Here is a 14,218-nt window from a genome sequence, read left to right as displayed (position 1 = left end):
AGAGCCATATTCCATGGCTCTATATGTGCAGGCAAGACACAGAGAGAGAGAATTACTTTGGAAAGTGTATTAGTCAGTATAGGCTAGGCTATGTTCTGGTAACAAACAGTCCCCAAATCTCAGTGGCTTAAACAACAAAAGCATGCTTTTTCTTGGACATACTCCTTATCCATTTTTGGTGGGCCAAGGGCTCTGCCCTGTGTGGCCCTCACTCCAGAGGCCCAGGCTGAGAGCAGCATGGCATGTGGCAGGGAGCAGGGAAACACGAAGGAGCACACGGGTTGAATGCTTCTACCTGGAAGTGTTGCATGGCGTCTTCATTTGTAGTTCATTGGCCACCACAAGGCACATGGCCATGCTTAATTTCAAGGGGGTGGGGGATTGCAATCTTCCCTGTGCCTGGAAGTAGAAGGAAACCGGATCACTGAAGGAAAGTGCTGAGGCTGGGAGTTGAACATGAAAGAAAGTCAATGTGACCATTAGAATAAGCCGCAGAAATTGCAAGAATCTTGGGGAGGTCCTTGAACTTGCTGCCAAGTTCAGAATAGCACATTCAAATAGCATTTGCATAGATAGCAAAGGTGAGTGGCTTTAGCTGAGGAAGGGTCACTATGCATCACATATTTGTACTTTTTATTTTTTCAACTTTTATTTTAAGTTCAGGGGTACATGTGCAGGATGTGCAGGTTTGTTACATAAGTAAACATGTGCCATAGTGGTTTACTATACAGATCATCCCATCACCTAGGTATTAAGCCCAGCAACCATTAGCTATTCTTCCTGATGTGCTCCCTCCTCCCACCCTCCACCCTTCAACAGGCCCCCGGCCTGTTGTCCTCCCATCCATGTGTCCATGTGTTCTCATCATTCAGCACTCACTTATGAGTGAGAACATGCAGCATTTGGTTTTCTGTTCCTGCGTTAGTTTGCTGAGGACAATGGCTTCCAGTTCCATCCGTGTCCCTGCAAAGGACCTGATTTTGTTCCTTTTTATGGCTGCATAGTATTCCATGGTGTATATGTACCACACTTTCTTTATCCAGCCTATCATTGATGGGTATTTAGGTTGATTCCATGTCTTTGCTATTGTGAATAGTGCTGCAATGAATATACACGTGCATGTTTCTTTATAATAGAATTATTTATATTCCTTTGGGTATATACCAAGTAATGGGACTGCTGGGTCAAATGGTATTTCTGCCTCCAGGTCTTTGAGGAATCATCACACTGTCTTCTACAGTGTTTGAACTAATTTACACTCCCATTAGCAGTGTAAAAGCATTCCTTTTTCTCCACAACCTCAATAGCATCTGTTGTTTTTTTGACTTTTTTTTTTTTTAGCTCTGTCACCCAGGTGGGAGTGCCTCAGCCTCAGCCTCCCAGGTAGCTGGGATTACAGGTGTGCACCACCAGGCCCGGCTAATTTTTGTATTTTTAGTAGAGACTGGGTTTCACTATGTTGGTCAGGCTGGTCTCGAACTCCTGACCTCAAATGATCCTCCTGCCTCGGCCTCCCAAAGTGCTAGGATTACAGGCATGAGCCACCACACCCAGCGGTTTTTTTTTGACTTTTTAAATAATCGCCATTCTGACTGGTGTGACATGATATCTCATTGTGGTTTTGATTTGCATTTGTCTAATGATCAGTGATGTTGAACTTTTTTCATACGTTTTTTGGCTGCATGTATGTCTTCTTTTGAGAAATGTCTGTTCGTGTCCTTTGCCCACTTTTTAATGGAGTTTTTTTTCTTGTAAATTTGTTTAAGTATCTTGTAGTCGCTGAATGTTAGACCTTTGTCAGATGGATATAGAGCAAAATTTTTCTCCCATTCTGCAGGCTCTCTGTTCACTCTGTTTCTTTTTCTGTGCAGAAGCTCTTTAGTTTTGTTAGATCCCACACACATTTGTGCTTTCCATGACAACTTGCAGCCTCTCCGTAGGCACCAGGCAGTGACCCTGACTCTGCCGGGAGCCCCTTCCTCATATTGCGTAGAAAGTAAGTCTTTGTGGCCAACGGATCAGGAGAGTGCGCTGTTCTAGAATCACAGAGGGTGTGTTCCGTAGGAAGCTGCTGTGTAGACTCAGGAACAAGGGGCAGCAACCTAGGAGAGTTTGGGAAAATAATTTTAGAGCAGCCACTTATTGGGGGAAAGATTCTGGTTTTACTCAGGGTCTGTTGTTACTTTCATGTGGCTGTTGGATGGTGTCCCTATGAGACTCCCGTAATTAAGCAATTCCCTTGAAGCGGTCTTCAAAGTGCGTCTCCGCTAGATGGCGTGAGGTGCCCGCCTGTTTGCAGCTGATGGAAGGGACTTGAGCTAAGCGAGGGACCAGGAACTTGAAGGTAAAACAGCGCCTCACGCTGGGGGCTGATGAAATATGCAGTCGGCGGATGTAAAGGGCTATGTCGTACTAGAAAAATAATACAATAAGGGGCTTTATTGCAGTGGTATTAAATACATACACACCCAATATCACTAGAGACAATGAAGTAGTTTTTCCTCTCCAAAAACATAGTCTTATAACTGTTATTATAGATTGATTCTGATACAAAATGTACATACAGAATGAATATATAAGGGTAATTCATTTATAAAGAATCAGAAACGGCACTTACGAAACAGAAGATGTAGATACTTATTACAGGAAACTAAGCAGCCAATCAACCAATCGGTATGTACCGAATATTTCTGCATGCAGTGCACGTTGTTGGACTGTACGGCACGTGAGACAGTGTACACTGTGGTTAAGAGTACAGCGTTTGAGGCCAGACAGCCTGAGTTTGTATTATTTATTAGCCATGACCTTGGACACGTTGCTGCACCTCTCTGGGCATCAGTTTCTTTGTCTGTAAAACGGGAATAACCATACCTATCTCATAGGGTTATTGAAAAGAGTCAGTCTTCGTAAAGCATTTCAAACATAGCCTTGAACACAGTTAAGTGCTATACAAGTGTCAGTCATCATTATAATTGTTTGTTATGACATGGCTCTTCACGTTACAAAGAACTCATTCACTGTAGGTTTCAATGGAACAAAAATATGTCAAGTACCTATTATGTGCGAGACAGGGCATTGATCACTGTGGACAGATCAAAGGACTTTGAGAGTGGCTAAGGCGTGGCTCCTGTCTTACAGGATCTAGGAATTTCATACGGGAGAGGGATCACACAGTTAACTAACCATGAAGAAATGCAAAGGGTGATGGTACTGATACAAATGACTGCGACAATCTGGAAAGGAGGAAATAGCGTTTGGGTAGAGCTTGCAAAAATGGGCAGGGCTCAGTGAGTGGAGGTGCCAGGAAGCGTTTTCAGTGGGAGCAGTATGAGCAAAGGCTCCCAGGCCGGGCCAGGTGGGCACTTTCGTAAGGTCTGCAGAAGGCTGGAATGACTGAAGTGTGGAGATGCGTGGGAAGGTATGACTGAAAGTATGTCTCCATGATGACCACGTCAATCATCTTAAACATTCTGAAACCTTTTTTTTTTTTTCATTTATTCCTCCTACATTTTATTTCCTGGATTATTTTTAGTTTTTAAAATTTTTAATCATTAATTGTTTTAGAGATGGGATCTTGCTGTGTCACCTAGGCTGGAGTGCAGTGGTGTGATCATAGCTCACTGCAGCCTCAAATTCCTAGGCTCCAGTGATCCTCCTGCCTCAGTCTCCTGAGTAGCTGGGATTACAGGTGCACACCACCACACCTGGTTAAATTTTTGTTGCTGTTGAGACAGGGTCTTGCTATGTTGTCCAGGCTGGTCTCCAACTCCTGGCCTCAAGCAGTCCTCCTGCCTCCATCTTTCTAGGACCTGGGTCTATATGTGTGAGCCTGTGTGCCCAGCTTTTCCTGAAGTATATTAAAGCAAATTCCAGATATTGAGTCATTGCACTTATAAACACTCAAGATGCACCCTCAACTGAGAATATCTTTTTATGTGACCACAACGACATTATTACAGCTTACATAATGAATCATATTTCCTTAATATTACCTATTTCAAGTGGTTTTTGATTTGTTTTTAAGAGCAAGAAGACAATCCTAGTGATATCGTAAAAAGATTAGAGAGGAGAAAAATCAGAAGAGAAACTAGTTAGGAGGTTATTGTGATAGCTTTTTGTTAAAAGCTTTAGTTTGACTTTGGCAGTGCACAAAGCAAAAGAGATGGCGGAAAAGCAGCAAGAAGCCAAGACTGGATGGGAGGGAGGTTTTTTTTTTTTTTTTTTTTTAGATGGAGTCTCGCTCTGTTGCCCAGGCTGGAGTGTGGTGGCGGGATCTTGGCTCACTGCAACCTCCACCTGAGCCTCCTGAGTAGCTGGGATTACAGGTGTGTGCCACCACGCCCAGCTAATTTTTATATTTTTAGTAGAGATGGGGTTTCACCATGTTGGCCAGGGTGGTCTTGAGCTCCTGACCTCAGGTGATCCACCCGCCTTGGCCTCCCAAAGTGCTGGGATTACAGGTGTGAGCCTCCATGCCTGGCCAGGGGGGAGATTTAAGAGTGAGAGAGCATAAACTGAGGAACAGAGGAGAGGGGCAGGAAGATTTAATGGACTTTATTAGGAATTTAAATTGTATGGCTCCATTTAGATAGAATTGGCATATGCATTATTAGGGACATACATGTGTTGTTTCATTTTTTAATTTCAACTTTTAGCTTCAGTGGGTACATGTGCAGGTTTTTTACCTGGATATATTGTGTGATGCCGAGGTTTGGTGTATGAATGATCCCATTACTGAGGTACTGAGCATAGCTAGTTTTGGGTCCTAGTTCCCATCCTTCCCTCCTGCCTCTAGCAGTCCCCTGTGTCTACTGTGTCCACAATGTTTAGCTCCCACTTATAAGTGAGAAGATGTGGTATTTGGTTTTCTGTTCCTGTGTTAGTTTGCTTAAGATAATGGCCTCCAGCTCCATCCATGTTGCTGCAAATAACACGATTTCTTTCTTTTTTATGGCTGTGTAGTATTCCATGGAGTGTATGTACCACATTTTCTTTATCCAATCCACCACTGATGGGTACCTAGGTTGATCCTGTCTTTGCTTCTCTGAATTACACTTTGATAAACATACAGTGCATATGTCTTTTTGGTAGAACGATTTATTTTGGATATATACCTAGTAAAGGGATTGCTGGGCTGAATGGACATTCTGTTTAAAGCTCTTTGAGGAATCTCCAAAATGCTTTTCACAGTGGCTAAACTAATTTACATTTCTGCAAATAGTGTATACGTGTTCCCTTTTCTCCACAACCTCACCAACATCTGTAATTTTTGGACTTTTTATCAAAAGTCATTCTGACTGGTGTGAGATGGTATCTCATTGCGGTTTTAATTTGCGTCTCTCTAAAGATCAGAGATTTTGAGCCTTTTTTTCATGTTTGTTGGCTGCTTGTATATTTTCTTCTGAGAAGTGTTTGTTCATGTCCTTTTCCCACTTTTAAATGGGGTTATTTGGTTTTTGCTTGTTGCACTGTGTAATTTCCTTATAGATTCCAGATATTAGACCTTTGTCAGATGCACAATTTGTGAATATTCCCTCTCATTCTGTAGATTGTCTGTTTACTCTGTTGATAGTTTCTTTTGCTGTGTGGAAGCTCTTTAGTTTAACTAGGTCCCAATGTCAATTTTTGTTTTTGTTGAATTGCTTCTGAGGACTTAGTCATAAATTCTTTGACAATGCTGATGTCCAGAATAATATTCCCTAGGTTTTCTTCTGGGATTTTAATAGTTTTTGGTCTTACATTTAATTCTTTAATCCATCTAGAGTTAATTTTTGTATATGATGAAAGGTAAGGGTCCAGTTTCAATCTTCTGCCTGTGACTAGCCAGTTATCTCAGCACTATTCATTAAATAGGGAGTTTTTTTCTCATTGCTTGTTTTTATCAGCTCTGTCGAAGATCAGGCAGTTGTAGGTGCACGACTTTATCTCTGTGTCCCCTATTCTGTTCCACTGGTCTATTTGTCTATTTTTATACCAGCACTGTGCTGTTTTGGTTACCGTAGCCCTGTAGTATAGTTTGAAGTTGGGTAATGTGATGTCTCTAGCTTTGTTTGTTTTGCTTAGGGTGGCCTTGGCTATTTAGACTGTTTTTTGGTTCCATATGAATTTTAGAATACTATTTTCTATTTCCATGAAAAATGATCTCGGTAGTTTCGTAGGAATAGTGTTGACTGTGTATCTTGCTTTGGGCAATATGGCATTTTAATGATACTGATTCTTCCAATCCACGAGCATGGAATGTTTTTCCGTTTTTTAATATCATCTATGACTTCTTTCAGCAGTGTTTTGTAGTTCTCCTTGTGGACATCTTTCACTTCCTCGATTAAATGTATTCCTAGGTATTTTTTTTGTGTGTGTGTGTGTGGCTACTGTAAATGGGATGTGTTCTTGCTTTGGCTCTCAGCTGGAGTATTGGTGTATAGAAGTGCTACTGACTTTTGTACACTGATTTTGTATCCTGCAACTTTACTGAAGCTGCTTATCAGTTCTAGGAGCCTTTTGGTGGAGTTGTGAGCATTTTCTAGGTATAGAATTGTATCATCCACAAAGAGAAATCATTTGACTTCTTTTCCTATTTTGATGTCTTTTGTTTCTTTCTCTTGCCTTATTGCTCTGTCTAGGACGTTCAGTACCATGTTGAATAGGAGTAGTGAGAGTGGGTATCCTTGTGTTGTTCCAGTTCTCAAGGGGAATGTTTCCAGGTTTTACCCATGCGGCATGATGTTGGTTGTGGGTTTGTCATAGACAGCTGTTATTATTGAGATATGTTCCTTCAATGCCTAGGTTGTTAAGGGCTTTTAATCATGAGGAGATGCTGGATGTTATTGAAAGCTTTTTCTGCATCTGTAGAGATAATCATATGGTTTTTGTTTTTAATTTTGTTTGTGTGGTGAATCACATTTATTAATTTCCACAGGTTGAACCAACCCTGCATTCCAGGAATAAACCATATTTGATCGTGGTGAATTAACTTTTTGATGTGCTGCTGGATTTGGTTCACTAGCATTTTGTGGAGGATTTTTGAATCTATGTTAATCAGGGATATCTGCCTATAGTTTTCTTTTTTGTATGTGTCTTTGTCAGATTTTGGTATGAGAATGATGCTGGCTATGTAGAATGCGTTTTAAAATAGTTTCAGTAGAATAGGCACCAGTTGTTTGTAGAATTCTTCTATGTCTGGCAGAATTCAGCTGTGAGTCCATCAGGTTCAGGGCTCTTTTTTGTTGGTAGGTTTTTAATTATAGATTCAATTTGGGAGCTTGATCTTGTTCTGTTCGGGGTTTCAATTCCTGATCCAGTTTTGGAAGGTTGTGTGTTTCCAGGAATTTATCAGTTTCTTCAAAAATTTCCAGTTTGTGTGCATGGAGATAGTCATAATAGTCCCTGGGGATTCCTTCCTTCCTTCCTTCCTTCCTTCCTTCCTTCCTTCCTTCCTTCTTCCCTCCCTCCCTCCTTCCTTCCTTCTTTTCTTTCTTTCTTTCTTTCTCTTTCTTTCTTTTTCTCTCACTCTCTTTCTTTCTTTCCTTCCTTCCTTCCTTTCTTTCTTTTTCTCTCTCTCTCTTTTCTTTCTTCCTTTCTTAATTTCTTTCTTTCTTTCTTTCCTTCCTTCCTTCCTTCTTTTCTCTCTTTCTTTCTTTCCTTCCTTCCTTTTCTCTCTTTCTTTCTTTCTTTCTCTCCCCACTTCCTTCCTTCCTTCCTTTCTTTCTTTCTTTCTTTTTCTTTCTTTCTTTCTCTTTCCTCTCTCCTTTCTTTCTTTCCTCTCTCCTTTCTTTCTTTCTTTCTTTCTTTCTTTCTTTCTTTCTTTCTTTCTTTCTTTCCTCTCTTTCTCTCTCTCTCTCTCTCTTTCTCACTTGCTTTCCTTTCTTTCTCTGTTGCCCAGGCTGAAGTTCAGTGGCAAGACCTTGGCTCACTGCAAACTCAGTCTCCTGTGCTCAGGCAATCCTCTCACCTCAGCCTCCCAAATAACCACGCACCACCATGTTAAGCTAATTTTTTTTTTTTTTTTTAATAGATGGGGCCTCATTTTGTTGCCCAGACTGGTCTTGAACTCCTGGGCTCAAGTGATCCTCCCAAAGCACTGGAATTACAGGCATGAGCCAACACTCCCACCGGGATCTTTTGTGTTTTTGGAACACAGCCACACTGAAAAACATTGTGTCATGTCACAAATTCTGAAACCTGACATTAAACAAATGCATGGATGTACACACACACACACACATAGGCTTAAATTCCTAGGGCTTAAATAGTATTTTGGGAAGAAGAAGAAAAACAAAGTAAGCCTACCTTCGGCTGCCACTTATTAGCCATGTGAGCTTGGGCAAGTTCTTAACCTCTCATTGTCTCTGCTTATCTGTAAAGTCAGGATAATCACAGCCTCTACCTCGTATGGTTGTTGAGAGGATTAAATGAAGTAATGTTAGTAAAGCACTTAGAATGATGCCTTGCACACGTAAGCAAAATAGAAGTGTTTGCTATCATTAGCATGCAAACTTTCGCTGCCTTTATTCTGCATTGTAGACTTAATTGATGTACACATTTAATTTCAATTAAAATCCCTGGATGCAGCCACATAGACCTCTGTTAGGGTTTCTCCACATCTTAGGAATTAACATAGTCAACAAGACATTTAAGATATTTTAGTAGAATTACACATTTGCATCTGGGAATTGCAGGGGCAAATATCTTCAATAAATTACAAAATCTTGAACTGCTTTGAAGATTTCATTCCACAAAAGAACTGTCCTCATTTAAAGAATGTTCATGCCATTGAAGCTCATTATTGGCTGCTGCAAGCCCCTAATAGACGGGCTGCCACTGTGGAGCTCAACCATCAGATTGTCTTAGAAAACACACTCTTCTATTATTTTCCATTTTTCTCTGTATCTCCATCCCAGCCTACTTGCAGTTGTTGCAAATTTTAAATTCCGAATTACTGTGTCAGTTCACTGTATTAGTACTATTGGAGTATGAGAGGTTGGTTTTGTTTTGTTTTTAAAAATAATTTGTAAACATTGAGGCAACATTTATATAACATCAAGTTAGCCATTTTATTTATTTTCATTTTTTATTTTAAAAGTACGATTTTTTTTTTTTTTTTGAGACAGAGTCTTGCTCTGTCACCCAGACTGGGATGCAGTGGCACTATCTCAACCTACTGCAACCTCTGCTTTCCAGGTTCAAACGATTCACCTGCCTCAGCCTCCCAAATAGCTGGGATTACAGGTACCTGCCAACATGCCCAGCTAATTTTTTTTTTTTTTTAAAGTAGAGATGGGTTTCACTATATGTTGGCCAGGTTGGCCTCGAACTCCTGACCTCAGGTGATCTGCCTGCCTTGGCCTCCCAAAGTGCTGGATTACAGGCATGAGCCACAGCACCCAGGCAACAAGTTACTCATTTTAAAGTGAACGATTCAGTGGCATTTAGTACCTTCACAGTGTAGTGCAGCCACCACCTCTATTGAGAATGGAGAAATTTAACACAGAATTCAAAAGAAGTACTGTGTTCCCAGAGTCCTTGGCTTATACACCGACCAGCGTTAGGCTGGGAGCCCTCAGAGGGGGTGGGTGGGTCTCTTCTTTTTGGTCTCCTCACCCTGAGTCCTCCTCCCTTTTACCAGGTGATATGTTTTGGATTTGTGTCCCCACCCAAATCTCATGTTGAAATATAATCCTCAGTGTTGGAGGTGGGGCCTGGTGGGAGGTGATTGAATCATAGGGATGGATTTCTCATGGATGGTTTAGTGCTATCCCCTTGGTACTGTCCTAGTTCCTGCTCTGGCCATGTGATGCACCTGCTCCCCCTTTGCCTGCCGCCATGGTTTTCAGTTTCCTGGAGGCTCCTTAGAAGCCAAGCAGATGCCAGCACCATGCTTCCTGTACAGGCTGCAGACTGTGAGCCAATTAAATCTCTTTTCTTTATAAATTACCCAGTCTCAGGTATTTCTTTATAGCAGTGTGAGAACGGACTAAATACACCAGGCATGTTCTGTTGAGAAAGAGAGGAAGGTGAGGACTGGGAAAGAACAGACACAACCCAGCACTGAGGGTGAGATAGTTAATTTTATGGGTCAACTTGACTGGGCCACAGTACCCAGCTATTTGGTCAGTCTTCTGTTTCTGTGAGGCTGGTTTTTGGGTGTGATTTACATTGAAATGACATCTGAGGAAAGTAGATTTCCCTTCGTGATGTGGGTGGGCCTCATCCCATCAGTTGAAGTCCTGAATAAGACAAAGACTGAACTCCCCAGAGCAAGAGGAAATTCTCCAGCAGACGGATGGCCTTTGGGCACACACATGGCTGCCAAAAATATCAGGCACAGCAGGTAAAGGCCGTTCTCTCCCCTCCCTGCCCCACCTCCGCATAGACTCCCATCTTCCACAAAGACGTAGATATGAAAAACTTTACTTTTTAAAAATTTTATTTTGAGGTGATTCTAGATTCACAGGAAGTTGCAAGAGTAGTCCATAGAGGTTCCCTGTACCATTTACTCAGTTTACCCTGGTAACATCTTGCAGAACTATAACACAATAGAAAATCAGAGAGATTGGCACTGTACAACCCACAGACGTCTCAGGCTTCAGCAGCCTCTGGTGCGCTCCTGCGTGTGTGTGTGTGTGTGTGTGTGTGTGTGTGTGTGGAGGGGGGTGTAGTTCTATGCAATCTTATCACATGTGTAGTTTTGTGTATCCAACGCCACAATCAAGCAACATTTCATCATCTCAGCGATCTCCTTCATGCAAATTCCGCTTGATAGCTTCACCAATCCTCCCTCCCTTCCCCCTCCCTGGCAAACACTACTCTTATTTCTATAATTTTGTCATTTCGAGAATGGCATACAAATGGAATCCCACAGTAGATAACCTTCTGGGACTGGCTTTTTTTTTCTTTTTTCTTTTTCTTTTTTTTTTCGAGTTGGAGTCTCACTCTGCTGCCCAGTCTGGAGTGCAATGGTTCAATCTTTGGCTCACTGCAACCTCTGCCTCCTGGGTTCAATCAATTCTCCTGCCTCAGCCTCCTGAGTAGCTGGGATTACAGGCACCTGCCACCACGCCTGGCTAATTTTTATGTTTTTAGTAGAGATGGGGTTTCACCGTATTGGCCAGGCTGATCTTTTGGCCAAGCTGGTCTCGAACTCCTGACTTCATGATCCACCCACCTCGGCCTCCCAAAGTGCTAGAATTACAGGCGTGAGCCACCATGCCCAGCGGATTGGCTTTTTCACTCAGCATAATGCCCTTGAGATGCATTCAAGTTGCTGCACACATTGACGGTTTGTTCTTTTTTAATGCTGTGTAGTAGTCCATGGGTTCAATGTACTACAGTTTGTTTAACCATTTACCTACTGAAGAACATTTCAGTTGTTTCAAATTTGAGGCTATTACAAATAAAGCTCCTACAAATATTTATGAACAGGAGAGGTGCGTTGTCTCACACCTGTAATCCAGTACTTTGGGAGGCCAAGGGAGGAGGATTATTTGAGTCCAGGGGTTTGAGACCAGCCTCGGCAACAGAGGGAGACCTCATCTCTACAAGTAACAAAAAAGTTAGCCGGGCATGGTGACTTGTTCTTGTGGTCCCAGCTACTTGGGAGGCTGAGGCAGGATTACTTGAACCTTGGAGGTCAAGGCTACAGTGAGCTGTGATTGCACCACTGCACTCCAGCCTGGGCAACACAGCAAGACTCTGTTTCAGAAAAAAAATTACATACAAGTTTTTATGTAGACATGTTTTTATTTCTCTGGGATAAATGCCTACGACTGGGATACCTGGGTCATATAGTAAGTGTATGTTTAATATTTAGGATTTTTTTTCTTAAAGAAACTGCCAAACTATTTTCCAAAATAGCTGTGCCATTTTACATTTCTACCCTCAATTCTGAGAGATCCAGCTTTTTGCAGTCTTGCTGCTTTTGCTATTGTCACTGCTTTTTATTTTAGTGGTTCTAACAGGTGTGTAGTGATATTTTTCATTGTGGTTTGAATTTGCATTTCCCTAACAGCTAATAAGATTCACCATCTTTTCAAGTGTTTATTTGCCATCTGCCTATCCCCCCTGGTGAAATATCTGTTCATGTCTGTTGCCTATTTACTAATCAGATTGTTTATTTACAGTTGAATTTAGAGTTTTTTTTTTTGAGAGGGAGTTTCACTCTTTTTGCCCAGGCTAGAGTGCAATGGCACGATCTCGGCTCACTGCAACCTCCACCTCCCGATTTCAAGTGATTCTCCTGCCTCAGCCTCCCAAGTAGCTGGGGTTACAGGTGCATGCCACCACGCCTGGCTAATTTTTTTTTTTTTTTAAATTAGAGACAGGGTTTCACCATCTTGGCCAGGCTGGTCTCGAACTCCTGACCTCAGGTGATCCGCCCACCTCGGCCTCCCAAGGTGCTGGGATTACAGGCGTCAGCCACTGCACCCGGCCTAGAGAGTTCTTTATAGTTTCTAGATAGAAGTCTTTTGTTAGATACACGGTTGGCAAATATTTTCTTCTGGTTTGTAGCTTATGTTTTCATCTTCTTAGCAGGGACTTTTATAAGCAAAAGTTTTAGATTTTGGTGAAGTCCAATTTATTGATTGTTTTCTTTTATAGATTGTGCTTTTGGTGTCATGTCTATGGACTCACTCCTGATGGAGAAGGAAGGAGTCCAGGTTCCCCTAGGTGACCGAGGAGGTGGGATGTGATATGGAAAATCAGCAATCCTGCAGAGGTCTTGCAGGTGGGAGAAGGGGACTTGGGTGGACAGGGATGATCCTTATAACTGGTGGCCAGTTGTGCCACTGTGTGGAGTCCAGCGCAGAGGCAGACATGGTTCTAAACCAGATGTGATGGTGCACGGACCAGCCTGGACAGATTGTGTTGGTCAGCTCAGCCTTCTATAACAAAACACCACAGGCCAGTGGCTTAAATAATTGATATTTATGTCTCACAGTTTTGGAGGGTGGAAGTCCAAGATCACGGCCCCAGCTAATTTTGTTCCTGGTGAGGGCTCTCTTCCGGGCAGGCAGACGACAACCTTCTCTCAGTGGTGGGGGAATGGGGGAGGGAATAAAGAGAGACACAGACAGAGAGAGTGAGAATGACAGAGAAAGTGTGCAGACAAGAGAGGAGAGAGAGAGAGAGAGAGAGAGAACGAGCTCTTTGGTCCTCTCTTCCTCTTCTTATTAGGATGCTCATCCTATCATGAGGTCTCCAACCTCCTGACCTCATCTAAGCCTAATCACCTCTGCAGGGCCTCACCTCCTAACACCATTGCAGTGGGGGTTAGAGCTTCAACATAAGAATTTGGGGGGGACACATTCAGTCCATAACACAGGTGATGGTAAGACCAGTGGCTCCTCCCTCACCCCCACCCTATTCCCTGATAACTTCATGGAACTTAGAACCAACTCCATGGATAGGTGGGAAGGCAAGGAACCCTGAATTGATTAAGAAAGCAACACTTTGATTTTTGAGAAAACCCATACTGATGGTTTATCATGCATTGGCAAGGGTAAATTTTGTTCTGCTCAAGGGAATGGGAACTCAGTATGGAGATAACTCTGACATGTAGGGGAAAGTGGATTATGTATTTTGTTCAACATATTTGTTCCCGGGTGATGCAAACCTTCCACATGTATTGCAGCGAGAAGAAGCTTTCCTCCCCGCCAGCTGGGCAACCTGCCCATCGGCACCACCTAAAGAACCCGACGACGCCTCATTGTTAGGATTTGGTATCTCTCAGCATCAACCACAAGACCAACACTGCCTGACATTAGCCAAAACCCTTCCAAAGACATGCCTGCAGCTTTTGGTGAAAACTCTCTGGACATTCCCCAACATCTGTCTGAAACACATCTGGCAACTCTTCAGGGAGAAAACACACCCTGGGGATTAGCTTTATGTTTTTCTGGCTTCTCTTTCTTCATGCTTTAGAGTAAAAGAAAGCATGGGCCGGGCACAGTGGCTCACGCCTGTAATCCCAGCACTTTGGGAGGCCGAGGCGGGCAGATCACGAGGCCAGGAGATCGAGACAATCCTGGCTAACAAGGTGAAACCCCATCTCTACTAAAAATACAAAAAATTAGCCAGGCATGGTGGCGGGCACCTGTAGTCCCAGCTACTCAGGAGGCTGAGGCAGGAGAATGGCGTGAACCCGGGAGGCGGAGCTTGCAGTGAGCCGAGATCGGGCTACTGCACTCCAGCCTGGGCGACAGAGTGAGACTCCGTCTCAAAA

The sequence above is a fragment of the Hylobates moloch genome, unplaced genomic scaffold, assembly GCF_009828535.3.
Source record: "Hylobates moloch isolate HMO894 unplaced genomic scaffold, HMol_V3 SCAFFOLD_2, whole genome shotgun sequence".
Taxonomy (NCBI): Eukaryota; Metazoa; Chordata; class Mammalia; order Primates; family Hylobatidae; genus Hylobates; species Hylobates moloch.
This window is presented reverse-complemented; position numbering follows the sequence as displayed.